At 35.6% G+C, this 23,688-nt stretch overlaps 10 non-coding genes across 10 annotated transcripts; all 10 read right to left on the bottom strand.

The window, feature by feature from the left end:
- Positions 1-1,324: 1,324 nt before the first annotated feature.
- Positions 1,325-1,417, bottom strand: TRNAI-UAU (transfer RNA isoleucine (anticodon UAU)). The gene is given in 2 exon segments: positions 1,325-1,360; positions 1,380-1,417. It is a non-coding gene; the product is annotated as a tRNA-Ile (tRNA).
- Positions 1,418-4,036: 2,619 nt separating this feature from the next.
- On the bottom strand, positions 4,037-4,129 carry TRNAI-UAU (transfer RNA isoleucine (anticodon UAU)). Its single transcript is given in 2 exon segments — positions 4,037-4,072; positions 4,092-4,129. It is a non-coding gene; the product is annotated as a tRNA-Ile (tRNA).
- Positions 4,130-7,710: 3,581 nt separating this feature from the next.
- Positions 7,711-7,803, bottom strand: TRNAI-UAU (transfer RNA isoleucine (anticodon UAU)). The gene is given in 2 exon segments: positions 7,711-7,746; positions 7,766-7,803. It is a non-coding gene; the product is annotated as a tRNA-Ile (tRNA).
- An 811-nt stretch (positions 7,804-8,614) lies between these two features.
- TRNAI-UAU (transfer RNA isoleucine (anticodon UAU)) lies at positions 8,615-8,707 on the bottom strand. The gene is given in 2 exon segments: positions 8,615-8,650; positions 8,670-8,707. It is a non-coding gene; the product is annotated as a tRNA-Ile (tRNA).
- An 812-nt stretch (positions 8,708-9,519) lies between these two features.
- TRNAI-UAU (transfer RNA isoleucine (anticodon UAU)) lies at positions 9,520-9,612 on the bottom strand. Its single transcript is given in 2 exon segments — positions 9,520-9,555; positions 9,575-9,612. It is a non-coding gene; the product is annotated as a tRNA-Ile (tRNA).
- Positions 9,613-14,981: 5,369 nt separating this feature from the next.
- TRNAI-UAU (transfer RNA isoleucine (anticodon UAU)) lies at positions 14,982-15,074 on the bottom strand. Its single transcript is given in 2 exon segments — positions 14,982-15,017; positions 15,037-15,074. It is a non-coding gene; the product is annotated as a tRNA-Ile (tRNA).
- An 811-nt stretch (positions 15,075-15,885) lies between these two features.
- TRNAI-UAU (transfer RNA isoleucine (anticodon UAU)) lies at positions 15,886-15,978 on the bottom strand. The gene is given in 2 exon segments: positions 15,886-15,921; positions 15,941-15,978. It is a non-coding gene; the product is annotated as a tRNA-Ile (tRNA).
- Positions 15,979-16,790: 812 nt separating this feature from the next.
- TRNAI-UAU (transfer RNA isoleucine (anticodon UAU)) lies at positions 16,791-16,883 on the bottom strand. The gene is given in 2 exon segments: positions 16,791-16,826; positions 16,846-16,883. It is a non-coding gene; the product is annotated as a tRNA-Ile (tRNA).
- Positions 16,884-21,297: 4,414 nt separating this feature from the next.
- On the bottom strand, positions 21,298-21,390 carry TRNAI-UAU (transfer RNA isoleucine (anticodon UAU)). Its single transcript is given in 2 exon segments — positions 21,298-21,333; positions 21,353-21,390. It is a non-coding gene; the product is annotated as a tRNA-Ile (tRNA).
- Positions 21,391-23,108: 1,718 nt separating this feature from the next.
- TRNAI-UAU (transfer RNA isoleucine (anticodon UAU)) lies at positions 23,109-23,201 on the bottom strand. Its single transcript is given in 2 exon segments — positions 23,109-23,144; positions 23,164-23,201. It is a non-coding gene; the product is annotated as a tRNA-Ile (tRNA).
- Positions 23,202-23,688: the final 487 nt, after the last annotated feature.

Genomic DNA, 23,688 nt, shown 5'->3' with positions numbered 1-23,688 from the left:
TGGTGCTTACTGATGTCCTTATTTAAGACTGATAGGGTTTTAATAGTCAATTATTTATTTTTGAAAAAAAATTGAAGCTGTTTACTGTGTTCTTTGCATTACCAAGTCCAGCAAGAAATGTGCTGGTACTATCCAGAGCTGTCAGTATGGATTATCATGCTATATTGCAGAAAATCAATTTGATGCAACTGCTTTACCAACAGTATGTTATTCTTTTCCATTGCTGTTTTGTTAGCTGACTGAAGGAAGATATGCAATGCATTTGAATCAAAGCAGATGTGTGCTGACAACTTAAATGCACAATCATGTTTGTGTGTTTTCTTTCTTTCTTCCATCCTTTGTAATATCATATTAAATATTAAGGCTACAAGTTTATAATCAATGCCTAATGACATAAGAAAAGGAAAAAAAAACAGTATACAAAGATGCTCCAGGTGAGGCTTGAACTCACAACCTTGGCATTACTCAACAGATACTGTCATTATAAGTACCACGTGATGACCAACTGCGCCACTGGAGCGCTTTGCAACATTGATTTGTTATGCTAGATGTGGATTTTATTCAATGCAATCAGTACAGTCATAAGAATTTAAAAAGAAAATCATTTTTGGTGATGAATGATGAGCAACAAAGGAACATGCATGCCAGATGGTACTTAAATAAGATGTCCACGGTGATAGAAAATGTTTAAAAAAACAACAACAATGTTATCATAATAAATGTCATATTTTAGCTTCTGTGGTCATTTTTTGCAAGCTAAACACTGCAAGACTGTTTTACAGTCGAAGCAAGGATAAAATATCAATTCTAGTGATGAGACACTTGCTGTAATGACTTCCACCCCATATGGGACTTGGAACCCCTGGCTTAGGAGGGCAGTGACTTATCCATTATGCCAGTGGTGCTTACTGATGTTCTTATTTAAGACTGTTAGGTTTTTAATAGTCAATTATTTATTTTTGAGGAAAAAGTGAAGCTGTTGACTGTGTTCTTTGCATTACCAAGTCCAGCAAGAAATGTGCTGGTACTATCCAGAGCTGTCAGTATGGATTATCATGCTATATTGCAGAAAATCAATTTGATGCAACTGCTTTACCAACAGTATGTTAATCTTTTCCATTGCTGTTTTGTTGGCTGACTGAAGGAAGATATGCAGTGCATTTGAACCAAAGCAGATGTGTGCTGACAACTTAAATGCACAATCATGTTTGTGTTTTTTCTTTCTTTCTTCCATCCTTTGTAATATCATATTAAATATTAAGGTAGCAGTTTATAATCAATGACTAATGACTTAAGAAAAGGAAAAAAAAACAGTATACAAAGATGCTTCAGGTGAGGCTTGAACTCACAACCTCGGCATTGCTCAACAGATACTGTATTATAAATACCGCGCGCTGACCAATTGCGCCACTGGAGCACTTTGCAGCATTAATTGGTTATGCTAGATGTGGATTTTATTCAATACAATCAGTACAGTCATAAGAATTGAAAAAGAAAATCATTTTTGGTGATGAATGATGAGCAACAAAGGAACATGCATGCCAAATGGCACTTGAATAAGCTGTCCACAGTGATAGAAAAGGTTTAAAAAACAACAACAAAAACAACAATGTTATCATAATTAATGTCATATTTTAGCTTCTGTGGTCATTTTTTACAAGCTAAACACTGCAAGACTGTTTTACAGTTGAAGCAAGGATAAAATATCAACTCTAGTGATGAGACACTTGCTGTAATGACTTCCAACTCAGACGGGACTTAAACCCACAACCACTGGCTTAGGAGTACAGTGCCTTATCCATTATGCCAGTGGTGCTTACTGATGTCCTTATTTAAGACTGATAGGTTTTTAATAGTCAATTATTTATTTTTGAAAAAAGTGAAGCTGTTTACTGTGTTCTTTGCATTACCAAGTCCAGCAAGAAATGTGCTGGTACTATCCAGAGCTGTCAGTATGGATTATCATGCTATATTGCAGAAAATCAATTTGATGCAACTGCTTTACCAACAGTATGTTAATCTTTTCCATTGCTGTTTTGTTAGCTGACTGAAGGAAGATATGCAGTGCATTTGAACCAAAGCAGATGTGTGCTGACAACTTAAATGCACAATCATGTTTGTGTTTTTTCTTTCTTTCTTCCATCCTTTGTAATATCATATTAAATATTAAGGTAGCACTTTATATTCAATGACTAATGACATAAGAAAAGGAAAAAAAATAGTATACAAAGATGCTCCAGGTGAGGCTTGACCTCACAACCTTGGCATTGCTCAACAGATACTGTCTTATAAGTTTCGCGCGCTGACCAATTGCGCCACTGGAGCACTTTGCAGCATTAATTGGTTATGCTAGATGTGGATTTTATTCAATACAATCAGTACAGTCATAAGAATTGAAAAAGAAAATCATTTTTGGTGATGAATGATGAGCAACAAAGGAACATGCATGCCAGATGGCACTTGAATAAGCTGTCCACTGTGATAGAAAAGGTTTAAAAAACAACAACAACAATGTTATCATAATTAATGTCATATTTTAGCTTCTGTGGTCATTTTTTACAAGCTAAACACTGCAGGACTGTTTTACAGTTGAAGCAAGGATAAAATATAAACTCTAGTGATGAGACACTTGCTGTAATGACTTCCAACTCAGACGGGACTTAAACCCACAACCACTGGCTTAGGAGAACAGTGCCTTATTCATTATGCCAGTGGTGCTTACTGATGTCCTTATTTAAGACTGATAGGGTTTTAATAGTCAATTATTTATTTTTGAAACAAAATTGAAGCTGTTTACTGTGTTCTTTGCATTACCAAGTCCAGCAAGAAATGTGCTGGTACTATCCAGAGCTGTCAGTATGGATTATCATGCTATATTGCAGAAAATCAATTTGATGCAGCTGCTTTACCAACAGTATGTTATTCTTTTCCATTGCTGTTTTGTTGGCTGACTGAAGGAAGATATGCAGTGCATTTGAATCAAGTCAGATGTGTGCTGACAACTTAAATGCACAATCATGTTTGTGTGTTTTCTTTCTTTCTTCCATCCTTTGTAATATCATATTAAATATTAAGGCTACAAGTTTATAATCAATGACTAATGACATAAGAAAAGGAAAAAAAAACAGTTTACAAAGATGCTCCAGGTGAGGCTTGAACTCACAACCTTGGCATTGCTCAACAGATACTGTCTTATAAGTACCGCGTGCTGACCAACTGCGCCACTGGAGCACTTTGCAACATTGATTGGTTATGCTAGATGTGGATTTTATTCAATGCAATCAGTACAGTCATAAGAATTGAAAAAGAAAATAATTTTTGGTGATGAACGATGAGCAACAAAGGAACATGCATGCCAGATGGTACTTAAATAAGATGTCCACGGTGATAGAAAATGTTTAAAAAAAACAACAACAATGTTATCATAATAAATGTCATATTTTAGCTTCTGTGGTCATTTTTTGCAAGCTAAACACTGCAAGACTGTTTTACAGTCGAAGCAAGGATAAAATATCAATTCTATTGATGAGACACTTGCTGTAATGACTTCCACCCCATATGGAACTTGGACCCCCTGTCTTAGGAGGGCAGTGACTTATCCATTATGCCAGTGGTGCTTACTGATGTTCTTATTTAAGACTGTTAGGTTTTTAATAGTCAATTATTTATTTTTGAGGAAAAAGTGAAGCTGTTGACTGTGTTCTTTGCATTACCAAGTCCAGCAAGAAATGTGCTGGTACTATCCAGAGCTGTCAGTATGGATTATCATGCTATATTGCAGAAAATCAATTTGATGCAACTGCTTTACCAACAGTATGTTAATCTTTTCCATTGCTGTTTTGTTGGCTGACTGAAGGAAGATATGCAGTGCATTTGAACCAAAGCAGATGTGTGCTGACAACTTAAATGCACAATCATGTTTGTGTTTTTTCTTTCTTTCTTCCATCCTTTGTAATATCATATTAAATATTAAGGTAGCAGTTTATAATCAATGACTAATGACTTAAGAAAAGGAAAAAAAAACAGTATACAAAGATGCTCCAGGTGAGGCTTGAACTCACAACCTCGGCATTGCTCAACAGATACTGTCTTATAAATACCGCGCGCTGACCAATTGCGCCACTGGAGCACTTTGCAGCATTAATTGGTTATGCTAGATGTGGATTTTATTCAATACAATCAGTACAGTCATAAGAATTGAAAAAGAAAATCATTTTTGGTGATGAATGATGAGCAACAAAGGAACATGCATGCCAGATGGCACTTGAATAAGCTGTCCACAGTGATAGAAAAGGTTTAAAAAACAACAACAAAAACAACAATGTTATCATAATTAATGTCATATTTTAGCTTCTGTGGTCATTTTTTACAAGCTAAACACTGCAAGACTGTTTTACAGTTGAAGCAAGGATAAAATATCAACTCTAGTGATGAGACACTTGCTGTAATGACTTCCAACTCAGACGGGACTTAAACCCACAACCACTGGCTTAGGAGTACAGTGCCTTATCCATTATGCCAGTGGTGCTTACTGATGTCCTTATTTAAGACTGATAGGTTTTTAATAGTCAATTATTTATTTTTGAAAAAAGTGAAGCTGTTTACTGTGTTCTTTGCATTACCAAGTCCAGCAAGAAATGTGCTGGTACTATCCAGAGCTGTCAGTATGGATTATCATGCTATATTGCAGAAAATCAATTTGATGCAACTGCTTTACCAACAGTATGTTAATCTTTTCCATTGCTGTTTTGTTGGCTGACTGAAGGAAGATATGCAGTGCATTTGAACCAAAGCAGATGTGTGCTGACAACTTAAATGCACAATCATGTTTGTGTTTTTTCTTTCTTTCTTCCATCCTTTGTAATATCATATTAAATATTAAGGTAGCAGTTTATATTCAATGACTAGTGACATAAGAAAAGGAAAAAAAATAGTATACAAAGATGCTCCAGGTGAGGCTTGACCTCACAACCTTGGCATTGCTCAACAGATACTGTCTTATAAGTTTCGCGCGCTGACCAATTGCGCCACTGGAGCACTTTGCAGCATTAATTGGTTATGCTAGATGTGGATTTTATTCAATACAATCAGTACAGTCATAAGAATTGAAAAAGAAAATCATTTTTGGTGATGAATGATGAGCAACAAAGGAACATGCATGCCAGATGGCACTTGAATAAGCTGTCCACTGTGATAGAAAAGGTTTAAAAAACAAAAACAACAATGTTATCATAATTAATGTCATATTTTAGCTTCTGTGGTCATTTTTTACAAGCTAAACACTGCAAGACTGTTTTACAGTTGAAGCAAGGATAAAATATCAACTCTAGTGATGAGACACTTGCTGTAATGACTTCCAACTCAGACGGGACTTAAACCCACAACCACTGGCTTAGGAGAACAGTGCCTTATCCATTATGCACATGGTGCTTACTGATGTCCTTATTTAAGACTGATAGGGTTTTAATAGTCAATTATTTATTTTTGAAAAAAAATTGAAGCTGTTTACTGTGTTCTTTGCATTACCAAGTCCAGCAAGAAATGTGCTGGTACTATCCAGAGCTGTCAGTATGGATTATCATGCTATATTGCAGAAAATCAATTTGATGCAACTGCTTTACCAACAGTATGTTATTCTTTTCCATTGCTGTTTTGTTAGCTGACTGAAGGAAGATATGCAATGCATTTGAATCAAAGCAGATGTGTGCTGACAACTTAAATGCACAATCATGTTTGTGTGTTTTCTTTCTTTCTTCCATCCTTTGTAATATCATATTAAATATTAAGGCTACAAGTTTATAATCAATGCCTAATGACATAAGAAAAGGAAAAAAAACAGTATACAAAGATGCTCCAGGTGAGGCTTGAACTCACAACCTTGGCATTACTCAACAGATACTGTCTTATAAGTACCACGTGATGACCAACTGCGCCACTGGAGCGCTTTGCAACATTGATTTGTTATGCTAGATGTGGATTTTATTCAATGCAATCAGTACAGTCATAAGAATTTAAAAAGAAAATCATTTTTGGTGATGAATGATGAGCAACAAAGGAACATGCATGCCAGATGGTACTTAAATAAGATGTCCACGGTGATAGAAAATGTTTAAAAAAACAACAACAATGTTATCATAATAAATGTCATATTTTAGCTTCTGTGGTCATTTTTTGCAAGCTAAACACTGCAAGACTGTTTTACAGTCGAAGCAAGGATAAAATATCAATTCTAGTGATGAGACACTTGCTGTAATGACTTCCACCCCATATGGGACTTGGAACCCCTGGCTTAGGAGGGCAGTGACTTATCCATTATGCCAGTGGTGCTTACTGATGTTCTTATTTAAGACTGTTAGGTTTTTAATAGTCAATTATTTATTTTTGAGGAAAAAGTGAAGCTGTTGACTGTGTTCTTTGCATTACCAAGTCCAGCAAGAAATGTGCTGGTACTATCCAGAGCTGTCAGTATGGATTATCATGCTATATTGCAGAAAATCAATTTGATGCAACTGCTTTACCAACAGTATGTTAATCTTTTCCATTGCTGTTTTGTTGGCTGACTGAAGGAAGATATGCAGTGCATTTGAACCAAAGCAGATGTGTGCTGACAACTTAAATGCACAATCATGTTTGTGTTTTTTCTTTCTTTCTTCCATCCTTTGTAATATCATATTAAATATTAAGGTAGCAGTTTATAATCAATGACTAATGACATAAAAAAAGGAAAAAAACTATTATACAAAGCTGCTCCAAGTGAGGCTTGAACTCACAACCTCAGCATTGCTCAACAGATACTGTCTTATAAGTACCGCGCGCTGACCAATTGTGCCACTGGAGCACTTTGCAGCATTAATTGGTTATGCTAGATGTGGATTTTATTCAATACAATCAGTACAGTCATAAGAATTGAAAAAGAAAATCATTTTTGGTGATGAATGATGAGCAACAAAGGAACATGCATGCCAGATGGCACTTGAATAAGCTGTCCACTGTGATAGAAAAGGTTTAAAAAACAACAACAACAACAATGTTATCCTAATTAATGTCATATTTTAGCTTCTGTGGTCATTTTTTACAAGCTAAACACTGCAAGACTGTTTTACAGTTGATGCAAGGATAAAATATCAACTCTAGTGATGAGACACTTGCTGTAATGACTTCCAACTCAGACGGGACTTAAACCCACAACCACTGGCTTAGGAGAACAGTGCCTTATCCATTATGCCAGTGGTGCTTACTGATGTCCTTATTTAAGACTGTTAGGTTTTTAATAGTCAATTATTTATTTTTGAAAAAAAGTGAAGCTGTTTACTGTGTTCTTTGCATTACCAAGTCCAGCAAGAAATGTGCTGGTACTATCCAGAGCTGTAAGTATGGATTATCATGCTATATTGCAGAAAATCAATTTGATGCAACTGCTTTACCAACAGTATGTTAATCTTTTCCATTGCTGTTTTGTTGGCTGACTGAAGGAAGATATGCCGTGCATTTGAACCAAAGCAGATGTGTGCTGACAACTTAAATGCACAATCGTGTTTGTGTTTTTTCTTTCATTCTTTCTTTCTTTCTTTCTTTCTTTCTTTCTTTCTTTCTTTCTTTCTTTCTTTCTTTCTTCCATCCTTTGTAATATCATATTAAATATTAAGGTAGCAGTTTATAATCAATGACTAATGACATAAAAAAAAGGAAAAAAAAAACATTATACAAAGCTGCTCCAGGTGAGGCTTGAACTCACAACCTCGGCATTGCTCAACAGATACTGTTTTATAAGTACCGCGCGCTGACCAATTGTGCCACTGGAGCACTTTGCAGCATTAATTGGTTATGCTAGATGTGGATTTTATTCAATACAATCAGTACAGTCATAAGAATTGAAAAAGAAAATAATTTTTGGTGATGAATGATGAGCAACAAAGGAACATGCATGCCAGATGGCACTTGAATAAGCTGTCCACAGTGATAGAAAAGGTTTAAAAAACAACAACAACAACAATGTTATCATAATTAATGTCATATTTTAGCTTCCGTGGTCATTTTTTACAAGTTAAACACTGCAAGACTGTTTTACAGTTGAAGCAAGGATAAAATATAAACTCTAGTGATGAGACACTTGCTGTAATGACTTCCAACTCATACGGGACTTAAACCCACAACCACTGGCTTAGGAGAACAGTGCCTTATCCATTATGCCAGTGGTGCTTACTGATGTCCTTATTTAAGACTGATAGGTTTTTAATAGTCATTTATTTTTGAGGAAAAAAGTGAAGCTGTTTACTGTGTTCTTTGCATTACCAAGTCCAGCATGAAATGTGCTGGTACTATCCAGAGCTGTCAGTATGGATTATCATGCTATATTGCAGAAAATCAATTTGATGCAACTGCTTTACCAACAGTATGTTAATCTTTTCCATTGCTGTTTTATTGGCTGACTGAAGGAAGATATGCAGTGCATTTGAACCAAAGCAGATGTGTGCTGACAACTTAAATGCACAATCATGTTTGTGTTTTTTCTTTCTTTCTTCCATCCTTTGTAATATCATATTAAATATTAAGGTAGCAGTTTATAATCAATGACTTATGACATAAGAAAAGGAAAAAAAACAGTATACAAAGATGCTCCAGGTGAGGCTTGAACTCACAACCTCGGCATTGCTCAACAGATACTGCCTTATAAGTACCGCGCGCTGACCAATTGCGCCACTGGAGCTCTCTGCAGCATTAATTGGTTATGCTAGATGTGGATTTTATTCAATACAATCAGTACAGTCATAAGAATTGAAAAAGAAAATCATTTTTGGTGATGAATGATGAGCAACAAAGGAACATGCATACCAGATGGCACTTGAATAAGCTGTCCACTGTGATAGAAAAGGTTTAAAAAACAACAACAACAATGTTATCATAATTAATGTCATATTTTAGCTTCTGTGGTCATTTTTTACTAGCTAAACACTGCAAGACTGTTTTGCAGTTGAAGCAAGGATAAAATATAAACTCTAGTGATGAGACACTTGCTGTAATGACTTCCAACTCAGACGGGACTTAAACCCACAACCACTGGCTTAGGAGAACAGTGCCTTATCCATTATGCCAGTGGTGCTTACTGATGTCCTTATTTAAGACTGATAGGGTTTTAATAGTCAATTATTTATTTTTGAAAAAAAATTGAAGCTGTTTACTGTGTTCTTTGCATTACCAAGTCCAGCAAGAAATGCGCTGGTACTATCCAGAGCTGTCAGTATGGATTATCATGCTATATTGCAGAAAATCAATTTGATGCAACTGCTTTACCAACAGTATGTTATTCTTTTCCATTGCTGTTTTGTTGGCTGACTGAAGGAAGATATGCAGTGCATTTGAACCAAAGCAGATGTGTGCTGACAACTTAAATGCACAATCATGTTTGTGTGTTTTCTTTCTTTCTTCCATCCTTTGTAATATCATATTAAATATTAAGGCTACAAGTTTATAATCAATGACTAATGACATAAGAAAAGGAAAAAAATCAGTATACAAAGATGCTCCAGGTGAGGCTTGAACTCACAACCTCGGCATTGCTCAACAGATACTGTCTTATAAGTACCGCACGCTTACCAATTGCGCCACTGGAGCGCTTCGCAACATTGACTGGTTATGCTAGATGTGGATTTTATTCAATGCAATCAGTCCAGTCATAAGAATTGAAAAAGAAAATCATTTTTGGTGATGAATGATGAGCAACAAAGGAACATGCATGCCAGATGGTACTTAAATAAGATGTCCACGGTGATAGAAAATGTTTAAAAAAAACAACAACAATGTTATCATAATAAATGTCATATTTTAGCTTCTGTGGTCATTTTTTGCAAGCTAAACACTGCAAGACTGTTTTACAGTCGAAGCAAGGATAAAATATCAATTCTAGTGATGAGACACTTGCTGTAATGACTTCCACCCCATATGGGACTTGGAACCCCTGGCTTAGGAGGGCAGTGACTTATCCATTATGCCAGTGGTGCTTACTGATGTTCTTATTTAAGACTGTTAGGTTTTTAATAGTCAATTATTTATTTTTGAGGAAAAAGTGAAGCTGTTGACTGTGTTCTTTGCATTACCAAGTCCAGCAAGAAATGTGCTGGTACTATCCAGAGCTGTCAGTATGGATTATCATGCTATATTGCAGAAAATCAATTTGATGCAACTGCTTTACCAACAGTATGTTAATCTTTTCCATTGCTGTTTTGTTGGCTGACTGAAGGAAGATATGCAGTGCATTTGAACCAAAGCAGATGTGTGCTGACAACTTAAATGCACAATCATGTTTGTGTGTTTTCTTTCTTTCTTCCATCCTTTGTAATATCATATTAAATATTAAGGTAGCAGTTTATAATCAATGACTAATGACATAAAAAAAGGAAAAAAAAACATTATACAAAGCTTCTCCAGGTGAGGCTTGAACTCACAACCTCGGCATTGCTCAACAGATACTGTCTTATAAGTACCGCGCGCTGACCAATTGCGCCACTGGAGCACTTTACAGCATTAATTGGTTATGCTAGATGTGGATTTTATTCAATACAATCAGTACAGTCATAAGAATTGAAAAAGAAAATCATTTTTGGTGATGAATGATGAGCAACAAAGGAACATGCATGCCAGATGGCACTTGAATAAGCTGTCCACTGTGATAGAAAAGGTTTAAAAAACAACAACAACAATGTTATCATAATTAATGTCATATTTTAGCTTCCGTGGTCATTTTTTGCAAGCTAAACACTGCAAGACTGTTTTACAGTCGAAGCAAGGATAAAATATCAATTCTAGTGATGAGACACTTGCTGTAATGACTTCCACCCGATATGGAACTTGGACCCCTGTCTTAGGAGGGCAGTGACTTATCCATTATGCCAGTGGTGCTTACTGATGTTCTTATTTAAGACTGTTAGGTTTTTAATAGTCAATTATTTATTTTTGAGGAAAAAGTGAAGCTGTTTACTGTGTTCTTTGCATTACCAAGTCCAGCAAGAAATGTGCTGGTACTATCCAGAGCTGTCAGTATGGATTATCATGCTATATTGCAGAAAATCAATTTGATGCAACTGCTTTACCAACAGTATGTTAATCTTTTCCATTGCTGTTTTGTTGGCTGACTGAAGGAAGATATGCAGTGCATTTGAACCAAAGCAGATGTGTGCTGACAACTTAAATGCACAATCATGTTTGTGTTTTTTCTTTCTTTCTTCCATCCTTTGTAATATCATATTAAATATTAAGGTAGCAGTTTATAATCAATGACTAATGAAATAAAAAAAGGAAAAAAAAACATTATACAAAGCTGCTCCAAGTGAGGCTTGAACTCACAACCTCGGCAATGCTTAACAGATACTGTCTTATAAGTACCGCGCGCTGACCAATTTTGCCACTGGAGCACTTTGCAGCATTAATTGGTTATGCTAGATGTGGATTTTATTCAATACAATCAGTACAGTCATAAGAATTGAAAAAGAAAATCATTTTTGGTGATGAATGATGAGCAACAAAGGAACATGCATGCCAGATGGCACTTGAATAAGCTGTCCACAGTGATAGAAAAGGTTTAAAAAACAACAACAAAAACAACAATGTTATCATAATTAATGTCATATTTTAGCTTCTGTGGTCATTTTTTACAAGCTAAACACTGCAAGACTGTTTTACAGTTGAAGCAAGGATAAAATATCAACTCTAGTGATGAGACACTTGCTGTAATGACTTCCAACTCAGACGGGACTTAAACCCACAACCACTGGCTTAGGAGTACAGTGCCTTATCCATTATGCCAGTGGTGCTTACTGATGTCCTTATTTAAGACTGATAGGTTTTTAATAGTCAATTATTTATTTTTGAAAAAAGTGAAGCTGTTTACTGTGTTCTTTGCATTACCAAGTCCAGCAAGAAATGTGCTGGTACTATCCAGAGCTGTCAGTATGGATTATCATGCTATATTGCAGAAAATCAATTTGATGCAACTGCTTTACCAACAGTATGTTAATCTTTTCCATTGCTGTTTTGTTGGCTGACTGAAGGAAGATATGCAGTGCATTTGAACCAAAGCAGATGTGTGCTGACAACTTAAATGCACAATCATGTTTGTGTTTTTTCTTTCTTTCTTCCATCCTTTGTAATATCATATTAAATATTAAGGTAGCAGTTTATATTCAATGACTAGTGACATAAGAAAAGGAAAAAAAATAGTATACAAAGATGCTCCAGGTGAGGCTTGACCTCACAACCTTGGCATTGCTCAACAGATACTGTCTTATAAGTTTCGCGCGCTGACCAATTGCGCCACTGGAGCACTTTGCAGCATTAATTGGTTATGCTAGATGTGGATTTTATTCAATACAATCAGTACAGTCATAAGAATTGAAAAAGAAAATCATTTTTGGTGATGAATGATGAGCAACAAAGGAACATGCATGCCAGATGGCACTTGAATAAGCTGTCCACTGTGATAGAAAAGGTTTAAAAAACAAAAACAACAATGTTATCATAATTAATGTCATATTTTAGCTTCTGTGGTCATTTTTTACAAGCTAAACACTGCAAGACTGTTTTACAGTTGAAGCAAGGATAAAATATCAACTCTAGTGATGAGACACTTGCTGTAATGACTTCCAACTCAGACGGGACTTAAACCCACAACCACTGGCTTAGGAGAACAGTGCCTTATCCATTATGCACATGGTGCTTACTGATGTCCTTATTTAAGACTGATAGGGTTTTAATAGTCAATTATTTATTTTTGAAAAAAAATTGAAGCTGTTTACTGTGTTCTTTGCATTACCAAGTCCAGCAAGAAATGTGCTGGTACTATCCAGAGCTGTCAGTATGGATTATCATGCTATATTGCAGAAAATCAATTTGATGCAACTGCTTTACCAACAGTATGTTATTCTTTTCCATTGCTGTTTTGTTAGCTGACTGAAGGAAGATATGCAATGCATTTGAATCAAAGCAGATGTGTGCTGACAACTTAAATGCACAATCATGTTTGTGTGTTTTCTTTCTTTCTTCCATCCTTTGTAATATCATATTAAATATTAAGGCTACAAGTTTATAATCAATGCCTAATGACATAAGAAAAGGAAAAAAAACAGTATACAAAGATGCTCCAGGTGAGGCTTGAACTCACAACCTTGGCATTACTCAACAGATACTGTCTTATAAGTACCACGTGATGACCAACTGCGCCACTGGAGCGCTTTGCAACATTGATTTGTTATGCTAGATGTGGATTTTATTCAATGCAATCAGTACAGTCATAAGAATTTAAAAAGAAAATCATTTTTGGTGATGAATGATGAGCAACAAAGGAACATGCATGCCAGATGGTACTTAAATAAGATGTCCACGGTGATAGAAAATGTTTAAAAAAACAACAACAATGTTATCATAATAAATGTCATATTTTAGCTTCTGTGGTCATTTTTTGCAAGCTAAACACTGCAAGACTGTTTTACAGTCGAAGCAAGGATAAAATATCAATTCTAGTGATGAGACACTTGCTGTAATGACTTCCACCCCATATGGGACTTGGAACCCCTGGCTTAGGAGGGCAGTGACTTATCCATTATGCCAGTGGTGCTTACTGATGTTCTTATTTAAGACTGTTAGGTTTTTAATAGTCAATTATTTATTTTTGAGGAAAAAGTGAAGCTGTTGACTGTGTTCTTTGCATTACCAAGTCCAGCAAGAAATGTGCTGGTACTATCCAGAGCTGTCAGTATGGATTATCATGCTATATTGCAGAAAATCAATTTGATGCAACTGCTTTACCAACAGTATGTTAATCTTTTCCATTGCTGTTTTGTTGGCTGACTGAAGGAAGATATGCAGTGCATTTGAACCAAAGCAGATGTGTGCTGACAACTTAAATGCACAATCATGTTTGTGTTTTTTCTTTCTTTCTTCCATCCTTTGTAATATCATATTAAATATTAAGGTAGCAGTTTATAATCAATGACTAATGACATAAAAAAAGGAAAAAAACTATTATACAAAGCTGCTCCAAGTGAGGCTTGAACTCACAACCTCAGCATTGCTCAACAGATACTGTCTTATAAGTACCGCGCGCTGACCAATTGTGCCACTGGAGCACTTTGCAGCATTAATTGGTTATGCTAGATGTGGATTTTATTCAATACAATCAGTACAGTCATAAGAATTGAAAAAGAAAATCATTTTTGGTGATGAATGATGAGCAACAAAGGAACATGCATGCCAGATGGCACTTGAATAAGCTGTCCACTGTGATAGAAAAGGTTTAAAAAACAACAACAACAACAATGTTATCCTAATTAATGTCATATTTTAGCTTCTGTGGTCATTTTTTACAAGCTAAACACTGCAAGACTGTTTTACAGTTGATGCAAGGATAAAATATCAACTCTAGTGATGAGACACTTGCTGTAATGACTTCCAACTCAGACGGGACTTAAACCCACAACCACTGGCTTAGGAGAACAGTGCCTTATCCATTATGCCAGTGGTGCTTACTGATGTCCTTATTTAAGACTGTTAGGTTTTTAATAGTCAATTATTTATTTTTGAAAAAAAGTGAAGCTGTTTACTGTGTTCTTTGCATTACCAAGTCCAGCAAGAAATGTGCTGGTACTATCCAGAGCTGTAAGTATGGATTATCATGCTATATTGCAGAAAATCAATTTGATGCAACTGCTTTACCAACAGTATGTTAATCTTTTCCATTGCTGTTTTGTTGGCTGACTGAAGGAAGATATGCCGTGCATTTGAACCAAAGCAGATGTGTGCTGACAACTTAAATGCACAATCGTGTTTGTGTTTTTTCTTTCATTCTTTCTTTCTTTCTTTCTTTCTTTCTTTCTTTCTTTCTTTCTTTCTTTCTTCCATCCTTTGTAATATCATATTAAATATTAAGGTAGCAGTTTATAATCAATGACTAATGACATAAAAAAAAGGAAAAAAAAAACATTATACAAAGCTGCTCCAGGTGAGGCTTGAACTCACAACCTCGGCATTGCTCAACAGATACTGTTTTATAAGTACCGCGCGCTGACCAATTGTGCCACTGGAGCACTTTGCAGCATTAATTGGTTATGCTAGATGTGGATTTTATTCAATACAATCAGTACAGTCATAAGAATTGAAAAAGAAAATAATTTTTGGTGATGAATGATGAGCAACAAAGGAACATGCATGCCAGATGGCACTTGAATAAGCTGTCCACAGTGATAGAAAAGGTTTAAAAAACAACAACAACAACAATGTTATCATAATTAATGTCATATTTTAGCTTCCGTGGTCATTTTTTACAAGTTAAACACTGCAAGACTGTTTTACAGTTGAAGCAAGGATAAAATATAAACTCTAGTGATGAGACACTTGCTGTAATGACTTCCAACTCATACGGGACTTAAACCCACAACCACTGGCTTAGGAGAACAGTGCCTTATCCATTATGCCAGTGGTGCTTACTGATGTCCTTATTTAAGACTGATAGGTTTTTAATAGTCATTTATTTTTGAGGAAAAAAGTGAAGCTGTTTACTGTGTTCTTTGCATTACCAAGTCCAGCATGAAATGTGCTGGTACTATCCAGAGCTGTCAGTATGGATTATCATGCTATATTGCAGAAAATCAATTTGATGCAACTGCTTTACCAACAGTATGTTAATCTTTTCCATTGCTGTTTTATTGGCTGACTGAAGGAAGATATGCAGTGCATTTGAACCAAAGCAGATGTGTGCTGACAACTTAAATGCACAATCATGTTTGTGTTTTTTCTTTCTTTCTTCCATCCTTTGTAATATCATATTAAATATTAAGGTAGCAGTTTATAATCAATGACTTATGACATAAGAAAAGGAAAAAAAACAGTATACAAAGATGCTCCAGGTGAGGCTTGAACTCACAACCTCGGCATTGCTCAACAGATACTGCCTTATAAGTACCGCGCGCTGACCAATTGCGCCACTGGAGCTCTCTGCAGCATTAATTGGTTATGCTAGATGTGGATTTTATTCAATACAATCAGTACAGTCATAAGAATTGAAAAAGAAAATCATTTTTGGTGATGAATGATGAGCAACAAAGGAACATGCATACCAGATGGCACTTGAATAAGCTGTCCACTGTGATAGAAAAGGTTTAAAAAACAACAACAACAATGTTATCATAATTAATGTCATATTTTAGCTTCTGTGGTCATTTTTTACTAGCTAAACACTGCAAGACTGTTTTGCAGTTGAAGCAAGGATAAAATATAAACTCTAGTGATGAGACACTTGCTGTAATGACTTCCAACTCAGACGGGACTTAAACCCACAACCACTGGCTTAGGAGAACAGTGCCTTATCCATTATGCCAGTGGTGCTTACTGATGTCCTTATTTAAGACTGATAGGGTTTTAATAGTCAATTATTTATTTTTGAAAAAAAATTGAAGCTGTTTACTGTGTTCTTTGCATTACCAAGTCCAGCAAGAAATGCGCTGGTACTATCCAGAGCTGTCAGTATGGATTATCATGCTATATTGCAGAAAATCAATTTGATGCAACTGCTTTACCAACAGTATGTTATTCTTTTCCATTGCTGTTTTGTTGGCTGACTGAAGGAAGATATGCAGTGCATTTGAACCAAAGCAGATGTGTGCTGACAACTTAAATGCACAATCATGTTTGTGTGTTTTCTTTCTTTCTTCCATCCTTTGTAATATCATATTAAATATTAAGGCTACAAGTTTATAATCAATGACTAATGACATAAGAAAAGGAAAAAAATCAGTATACAAAGATGCTCCAGGTGAGGCTTGAACTCACAACCTCGGCATTGCTCAACAGATACTGTCTTATAAGTACCGCACGCTTACCAATTGCGCCACTGGAGCGCTTCGCAACATTGACTGGTTATGCTAGATGTGGATTTTATTCAATGCAATCAGTCCAGTCATAAGAATTGAAAAAGAAAATCATTTTTGGTGATGAATGATGAGCAACAAAGGAACATGCATGCCAGATGGTACTTAAATAAGATGTCCACGGTGATAGAAAATGTTTAAAAAAAACAACAACAATGTTATCATAATAAATGTCATATTTTAGCTTCTGTGGTCATTTTTTGCAAGCTAAACACTGCAAGACTGTTTTACAGTCGAAGCAAGGATAAAATATCAATTCTAGTGATGAGACACTTGCTGTAATGACTTCCACCCCATATGGGACTTGGAACCCCTGGCTTAGGAGGGCAGTGACTTATCCATTATGCCAGTGGTGCTTACTGATGTTCTTATTTAAGACTGTTAGGTTTTTAATAGTCAATTATTTATTTTTGAGGAAAAAGTGAAGCTGTTGACTGTGTTCTTTGCATTACCAAGTCCAGCAAGAAATGTGCTGGTACTATCCAGAGCTGTCAGTATGGATTATCATGCTATATTGCAGAAAATCAATTTGATGCAACTGCTTTACCAACAGTATGTTAATCTTTTCCATTGCTGTTTTGTTGGCTGACTGAAGGAAGATATGCAGTGCATTTGAACCAAAGCAGATGTGTGCTGACAACTTAAATGCACAATCATGTTTGTGTGTTTTCTTTCTTTCTTCCATCCTTTGTAATATCATATTAAATATTAAGGTAGCAGTTTATAATCAATGACTAATGACATAAAAAAAGGAAAAAAAAACATTATACAAAGCTTCTCCAGGTGAGGCTTGAACTCACAACCTCGGCATTGCTCAACAGATACTGTCTTATAAGTACCGCGCGCTGACCAATTGCGCCACTGGAGCACTTTACAGCATTAATTGGTTATGCTAGATGTGGATTTTATTCAATACAATCAGTACAGTCATAAGAATTGAAAAAGAAAATCATTTTTGGTGATGAATGATGAGCAACAAAGGAACATGCATGCCAGATGGCACTTGAATAAGCTGTCCACTGTGATAGAAAAGGTTTAAAAAACAACAACAACAATGTTATCATAATTAATGTCATATTTTAGCTTCCGTGGTCATTTTTTGCAAGCTAAACACTGCAAGACTGTTTTACAGTCGAAGCAAGGATAAAATATCAATTCTAGTGATGAGACACTTGCTGTAATGACTTCCACCCGATATGGAACTTGGACCCCTGTCTTAGGAGGGCAGTGACTTATCCATTATGCCAGTGGTGCTTACTGATGTTCTTATTTAAGACTGTTAGGTTTTTAATAGTCAATTATTTATTTTTGAGGAAAAAGTGAAGCTGTTTACTGTGTTCTTTGCATTACCAAGTCCAGCAAGAAATGTGCTGGTACTATCCAGAGCTGTCAGTATGGATTATCATGCTATATTGCAGAAAATCAATTTGATGCAACTGCTTTACCAACAGTATGTTAATCTTTTCCATTGCTGTTTTGTTGGCTGACTGAAGGAAGATATGCAGTGCATTTGAACCAAAGCAGATGTGTGCTGACAACTTAAATGCACAATCATGTTTGTGTTTTTTCTTTCTTTCTTCCATCCTTTGTAATATCATATTAAATATTAAGGTAGCAGTTTATAATCAATGACTAATGAAATAAAAAAAGGAAAAAAAAACATTATACAAAGCTGCTCCAAGTGAGGCTTGAACTCACAACCTCGGCAATGCTTAACAGATACTGTCTTATAAGTACCGCGCGCTGACCAATTTTGCCACTGGAGCACTTTGCAGCATTAATTGGTTATGCTAGATGTGGATTTTATTCAATACAATCAGTACAGTCATAAGAATTGAAAAAGAAAATCATTTTTGGTGATGAATGATGAGCAACAAAGGAACATGCATGCCAGATGGCACTTGAATAAGCTGTCCACTGTGATAGAAAAGGTTTAAAAAACAACAACAACAACAACAATGTTATCCTAATTAATGTCATATTTTAGCTACTGTGGTCATTTTGTACAAGCTAAACACTGCAAGACAGTTTTACAGTTGAAGCAAGGATAAAATATCAACTCTAGTGATGAGACACTTGCTGTAATGACTTCCAACTCAGACGGGACTTAAACCCACAAACACTGGCTTAGGAGAACAGTGCCTTATCCATTATGCCAGTGGTGCTTACTGATGTCCTTATTTAAGACTGATAGGTTTTTAATAGTCAATTATTTATTTTTGAAAAAAAGTGAAGCTGTTTACTGTGTTCTTTGCATTACCAAGTCCAGCAAGAAATGTGCTGGTACTATCCAGAGCTGTCAGTATGGATTATCATGCTATATTGCAGAAAATCAATTTGATGCAACTGCTTTACCAACAGTATGTTAATCTTTTCCATTGCTGTTTTGTTGGCTGACTGAAGGAAGATATGCAGTGCATTTGAACCAAAGCAGATGTGTGCTGACAACTTAAATGCACAATCATGTTTGTGTTTTTTCTTTCTTTCTTCCATCCTTTGTAATATCATATTAAATATTAAGGTAGCAGTTTATAATCAATGACTAATGACATAAGAAAAGAAAAAAAAAAAGTATACAAAAATGCTCCAGGTGAGGCTTGAACTCACAACCTCGGCATTTCTCAACAGATACTGTCTTATAAGTAACGTGCGCTGACCAATTGCGCCACTGGAGCGCATTGCAACATTGATTTGTTATGCTAGATGTGGATTTTATTCAATGCAATCAGTACAGTCATAAGAATTGAAAAAGAAAATCATTTTTGGTGATGAATGATGAGCAACAAAGGAACATGCATGCCAGATGGTACTTAAATAAGATGTCCACGGTGATAGAAAATGTTTAAAAAAAACAACAACAATGTTATCATAATAAATGTCATATTTTAGCTTCTGTGGTCATTTTTTGCAAGCTAAACACTGCAAGACTGTTTTACAGTCGAAGCAAGGATAAAATATCAATTCTAGTGATGAGACACTTGCTGTAATGACTTCCACCCGATATGGAACTTGGACCCCTGTCTTAGGAGGGCAGTGACTTATCCATTATGCCAGTGGTGCTTACTGATGTTCTTATTTAAGACTGTTAGGTTTTTAATAGTCAATTATTTATTTTTGAGGAAAAAGTGAAGCTGTTTACTGTGTTCTTTGCATTACCAAGTCCAGCAAGAAATGTGCTGGTACTATCCAGAGCTGTCAGTATGGATTATCATGCTATATTGCAGAAAATCAATTTGATGCAACTGCTTTACCAACAGTATGTTAATCTTTTCCATTGCTGTTTTGTTGGCTGACTGAAGGAAGATATGCAGTGCATTTGAACCAAAGCAGATGTGTGCTGACAACTTAAATGCACAATCATGTTTGTGTTTTTTCTTTCTTTCTTCCATCCTTTGTAATATCATATTAAATATTAAGGTAGCAGTTTATAATCAATGACTAATGACATAAGTAAAGGAAAAAAAAAACAGTACACAAAGATGCTTTAAGTGAGGCTTGAACTCACAACCTTGGCATTGCTCAACAGATACTGTCTTATAAGTTTCGCGCGCTGATCAATTGCGCCACTGGAGCATTTTGCAGCATTAATTGGTTATGCTAGATGTGGATTTTATTCAATACAATCAGTACATTCATAAGAATTGAAAAAGAAAATCATTTTCAGTGATGAATGATGAGCAACAAAGGAACATGCATGCCAGATGGCACTTGAATAAGCTGTCCACGGTGATAGAAAAGGTTTAAAAAACAACAACAACAATGTTATCATAATAAATGTCATATTTTAGCTTATGTGGTCATTTTTTACAAGCTAAACACTGCAAGACTGTTTTACAGTTGAAGCAAAGATAAAATATCAACTCTAGTGATGAGACACTTGCTGTAATGACTTCCAACTCAGACGGGACTTAAACCCACAACCACTGGCTTAGGAGAACAGTGCCTTATCCATTATGCCAGTGGTGCTTACTGATGTCCTTATTTAAGACTGATAGGTTTTTAATAGTCAATTATTTATTTTTGAAAAAAAGTGAAGCTGTTTACTGTGTTCTTTGCATTACCAAGTACAGCAAGAAATGTGCTGGTAGTATCCAGAGCTGTCAGTATGGATTATCATGCTATATTGCAGAAAATCAATTTGATGCAACTGCTTTACCAACAGTATGTTAATCTTTTCCATTGCTGTTTTGTTGGCTGACTGAAGGAAGATATGCAGTGCATTTGAACCAAAGCAGATGTGTGCTGACAACTTAAATGCACAATCATGTTTGTGTGTTTTCTTTCTTTCTTCCATCCTTTGTAATATCATATTAAATATTAAGGTAGCAGTTTATAATCAATGACTAATGACATAAGAAAAGGAAAAAAAAACAGTGTACAAAGATGCTCCAGGTGAGGCTTGAACTCACAACCTCGGCATTGCTCAACAGATACTGTCTTATAAGTACCGCGCGCTGACCAATTGCGCCACTGGAGCTCTTTGCAGCATTAATTGGTTATGCTAGATGTGGATTTTATTCAATACAATCAGTACAGTCATAAGAATTGAAAAAGAAAATCATTTTTGGTGATGAATGATGAGCAACAAAGGAACATGCATGCCAGATGGCACTTGAATAAGCTGTCCACGGAGATAGAAAAGGTTTAAAAAACAACAACAACAACAATGTTATCATAATTAATGTCATATTTTAGCTTCTGTGGTCACTTTTTACAAGCTAAACACTGCAAGACTGTTTTACAGTTGAAGCAAGGATAAAATATCAACTCTACTGATGAGACACTTGCTGTAATGACTTCCAACTCAGACGGGACTTAAACCCACAACCACTGGCTTAGGAGAACAGTGCCTTATCCATTATGCCAGTGGTGCTTACTGATGTCCTTATTTAAGACTGATAGGTTTTTAATAGTCAATTATTTATTTTTGAAAAAAAGTGAAGCTGTTTACTGTGTTCTTTGCATTACCAAGTCCAGCAAGAAATGTGCTGGTACTATCCAGAGCTGTCAGTATGGATTATCATGCTATATTGCAGAAAATCAATTTGATGCAACTGCTTTACCAACAGTATGTTAATCTTTTCCATTGCTGTTTTGTTGGCTGACTGAAGGAAGATATGCAGTGCATTTGAACCAAAGCAGATGTGTGCTGACAACTTAAATGCACAATCATGTTTGTGTTTTTTCTTTCTTTCTTCCATCCTTTGTAATATCATATTAAATATTAAGGTAGCAGTTTATAATCAATGACTAATGAAATAAAAAAAGGAAAAAAAAAACATTATACAAAGCTGCTCCAAGTGAGGCTTGAACTCACAACCTCGGCAATGCTCAACAGATACTGTCTTATAAGTACCGCGCGCTGACCAATTTCGCCACTGGAGCACTTTGCAGCCTTAATTGGTTATGCTAGATGTGGATTTTATTCAATACAATCAGTACAGTCATAAGAATTGAAAAAGAAAATAATTTTTGGTGATGAATGATGAGCAACAAAGGAACATGCATGCCAGATAGCACTTGAATAAGCTGTCCACTGTGATAGAAAAGGTTTAAAAAACAACAACAACAATGTTATCCTAATTAATGTCATATTTTAGCTACTGTGGTCATTTTTTACAAGCTAAACAGTGCAAGACTGTTTTACAGTTGAAGCAAGGATAAAATATCAACTCTACTGATGAGACACTTGCTGTAATGACTTCCAACTCAGACGGGACTTAAACCCACAAACACTGGCTTAGGAGAACAGTGCCTTATCCATTATGCCAGTGGTGCTTACTGATGTCCTTATTTAAGACTGATAGGTTTTTAATAGTCAATTATTTATTTTTGAAAAAAAGTGAAGCTGTTTACTGTGTTCTTTGCATTACCAAGTCCAGCAAGAAATGTGCTGGTACTATCCAGAGCTGTCAGTATGGATTATCATGCTATATTGCAGAAAATCAATTTGATGCAACTGCTTTACCAACAGTATGTTAATCTTTTCCATTGCTGTTTTGTTGGCTGACTGAAGGAAGATATGCAGTGCATTTGAACCAAAGCAGATGTGTGCTGACAAATTAAATGCACAATCATGTTTGTGTTTTTTCTTTCTTTCTTCCATCCTTTGTAATATCATATTAAATATTAAGGTAGCAGTTTATAATCAATGACTAATGACATAAGAAAAGGAAAAAAAACAGTATACAAAAATGCTCCAGGTGAGGCTTGAACTCACAACCTCGGCATTGCTCAACAGATACTGTCTTATAAGTACCGTGCGCTGACCAATTGCGCCACTGGAGCGCTTTGCAACATTGATTTGTTATGCTAGATGTGGATTTTATTCAATGCAATCAGTACAGTCATAAGAATTGAAAAAGAAAATCATTTTTGGTGATGAATGATGAGCAACAAAGGAACATGCATGCCAGATGGTACTTAAATAAGATGTCCACGGTGATAGAAAATGTTTAAAAAAAACAACAACAATGTTATCATAATAAATGTCATATTTTAGCTTCTGTGGTCATTTTTTGCAAGCTAAACACTGCAAGACTGTTTTACAGTCGAAGCAAGGATAAAATATCAATTCTAGTGATGAGACACTTGCTGTAATGACTTCCACCCCATATGGAACTTGGACCCCTGTCTTAGGAGGGCAGTGACTTATCCATTATGCCAGTGGTGCTTACTGATGTTCTTATTTAAGACTGTTAGGTTTTTAATAGTCAATTATTTATTTTTGAGGAAAAAGTGAAGCTGTTTACTGTGTTCTTTGCATTACCAAGTC

This window comes from Pseudophryne corroboree, unplaced genomic scaffold (assembly GCF_028390025.1).
Source record: "Pseudophryne corroboree isolate aPseCor3 unplaced genomic scaffold, aPseCor3.hap2 scaffold_2658, whole genome shotgun sequence".
In the NCBI taxonomy this organism is placed as follows: Eukaryota; Metazoa; Chordata; class Amphibia; order Anura; family Myobatrachidae; genus Pseudophryne; species Pseudophryne corroboree.
This window is presented reverse-complemented; position numbering and strand designations above follow the sequence as displayed.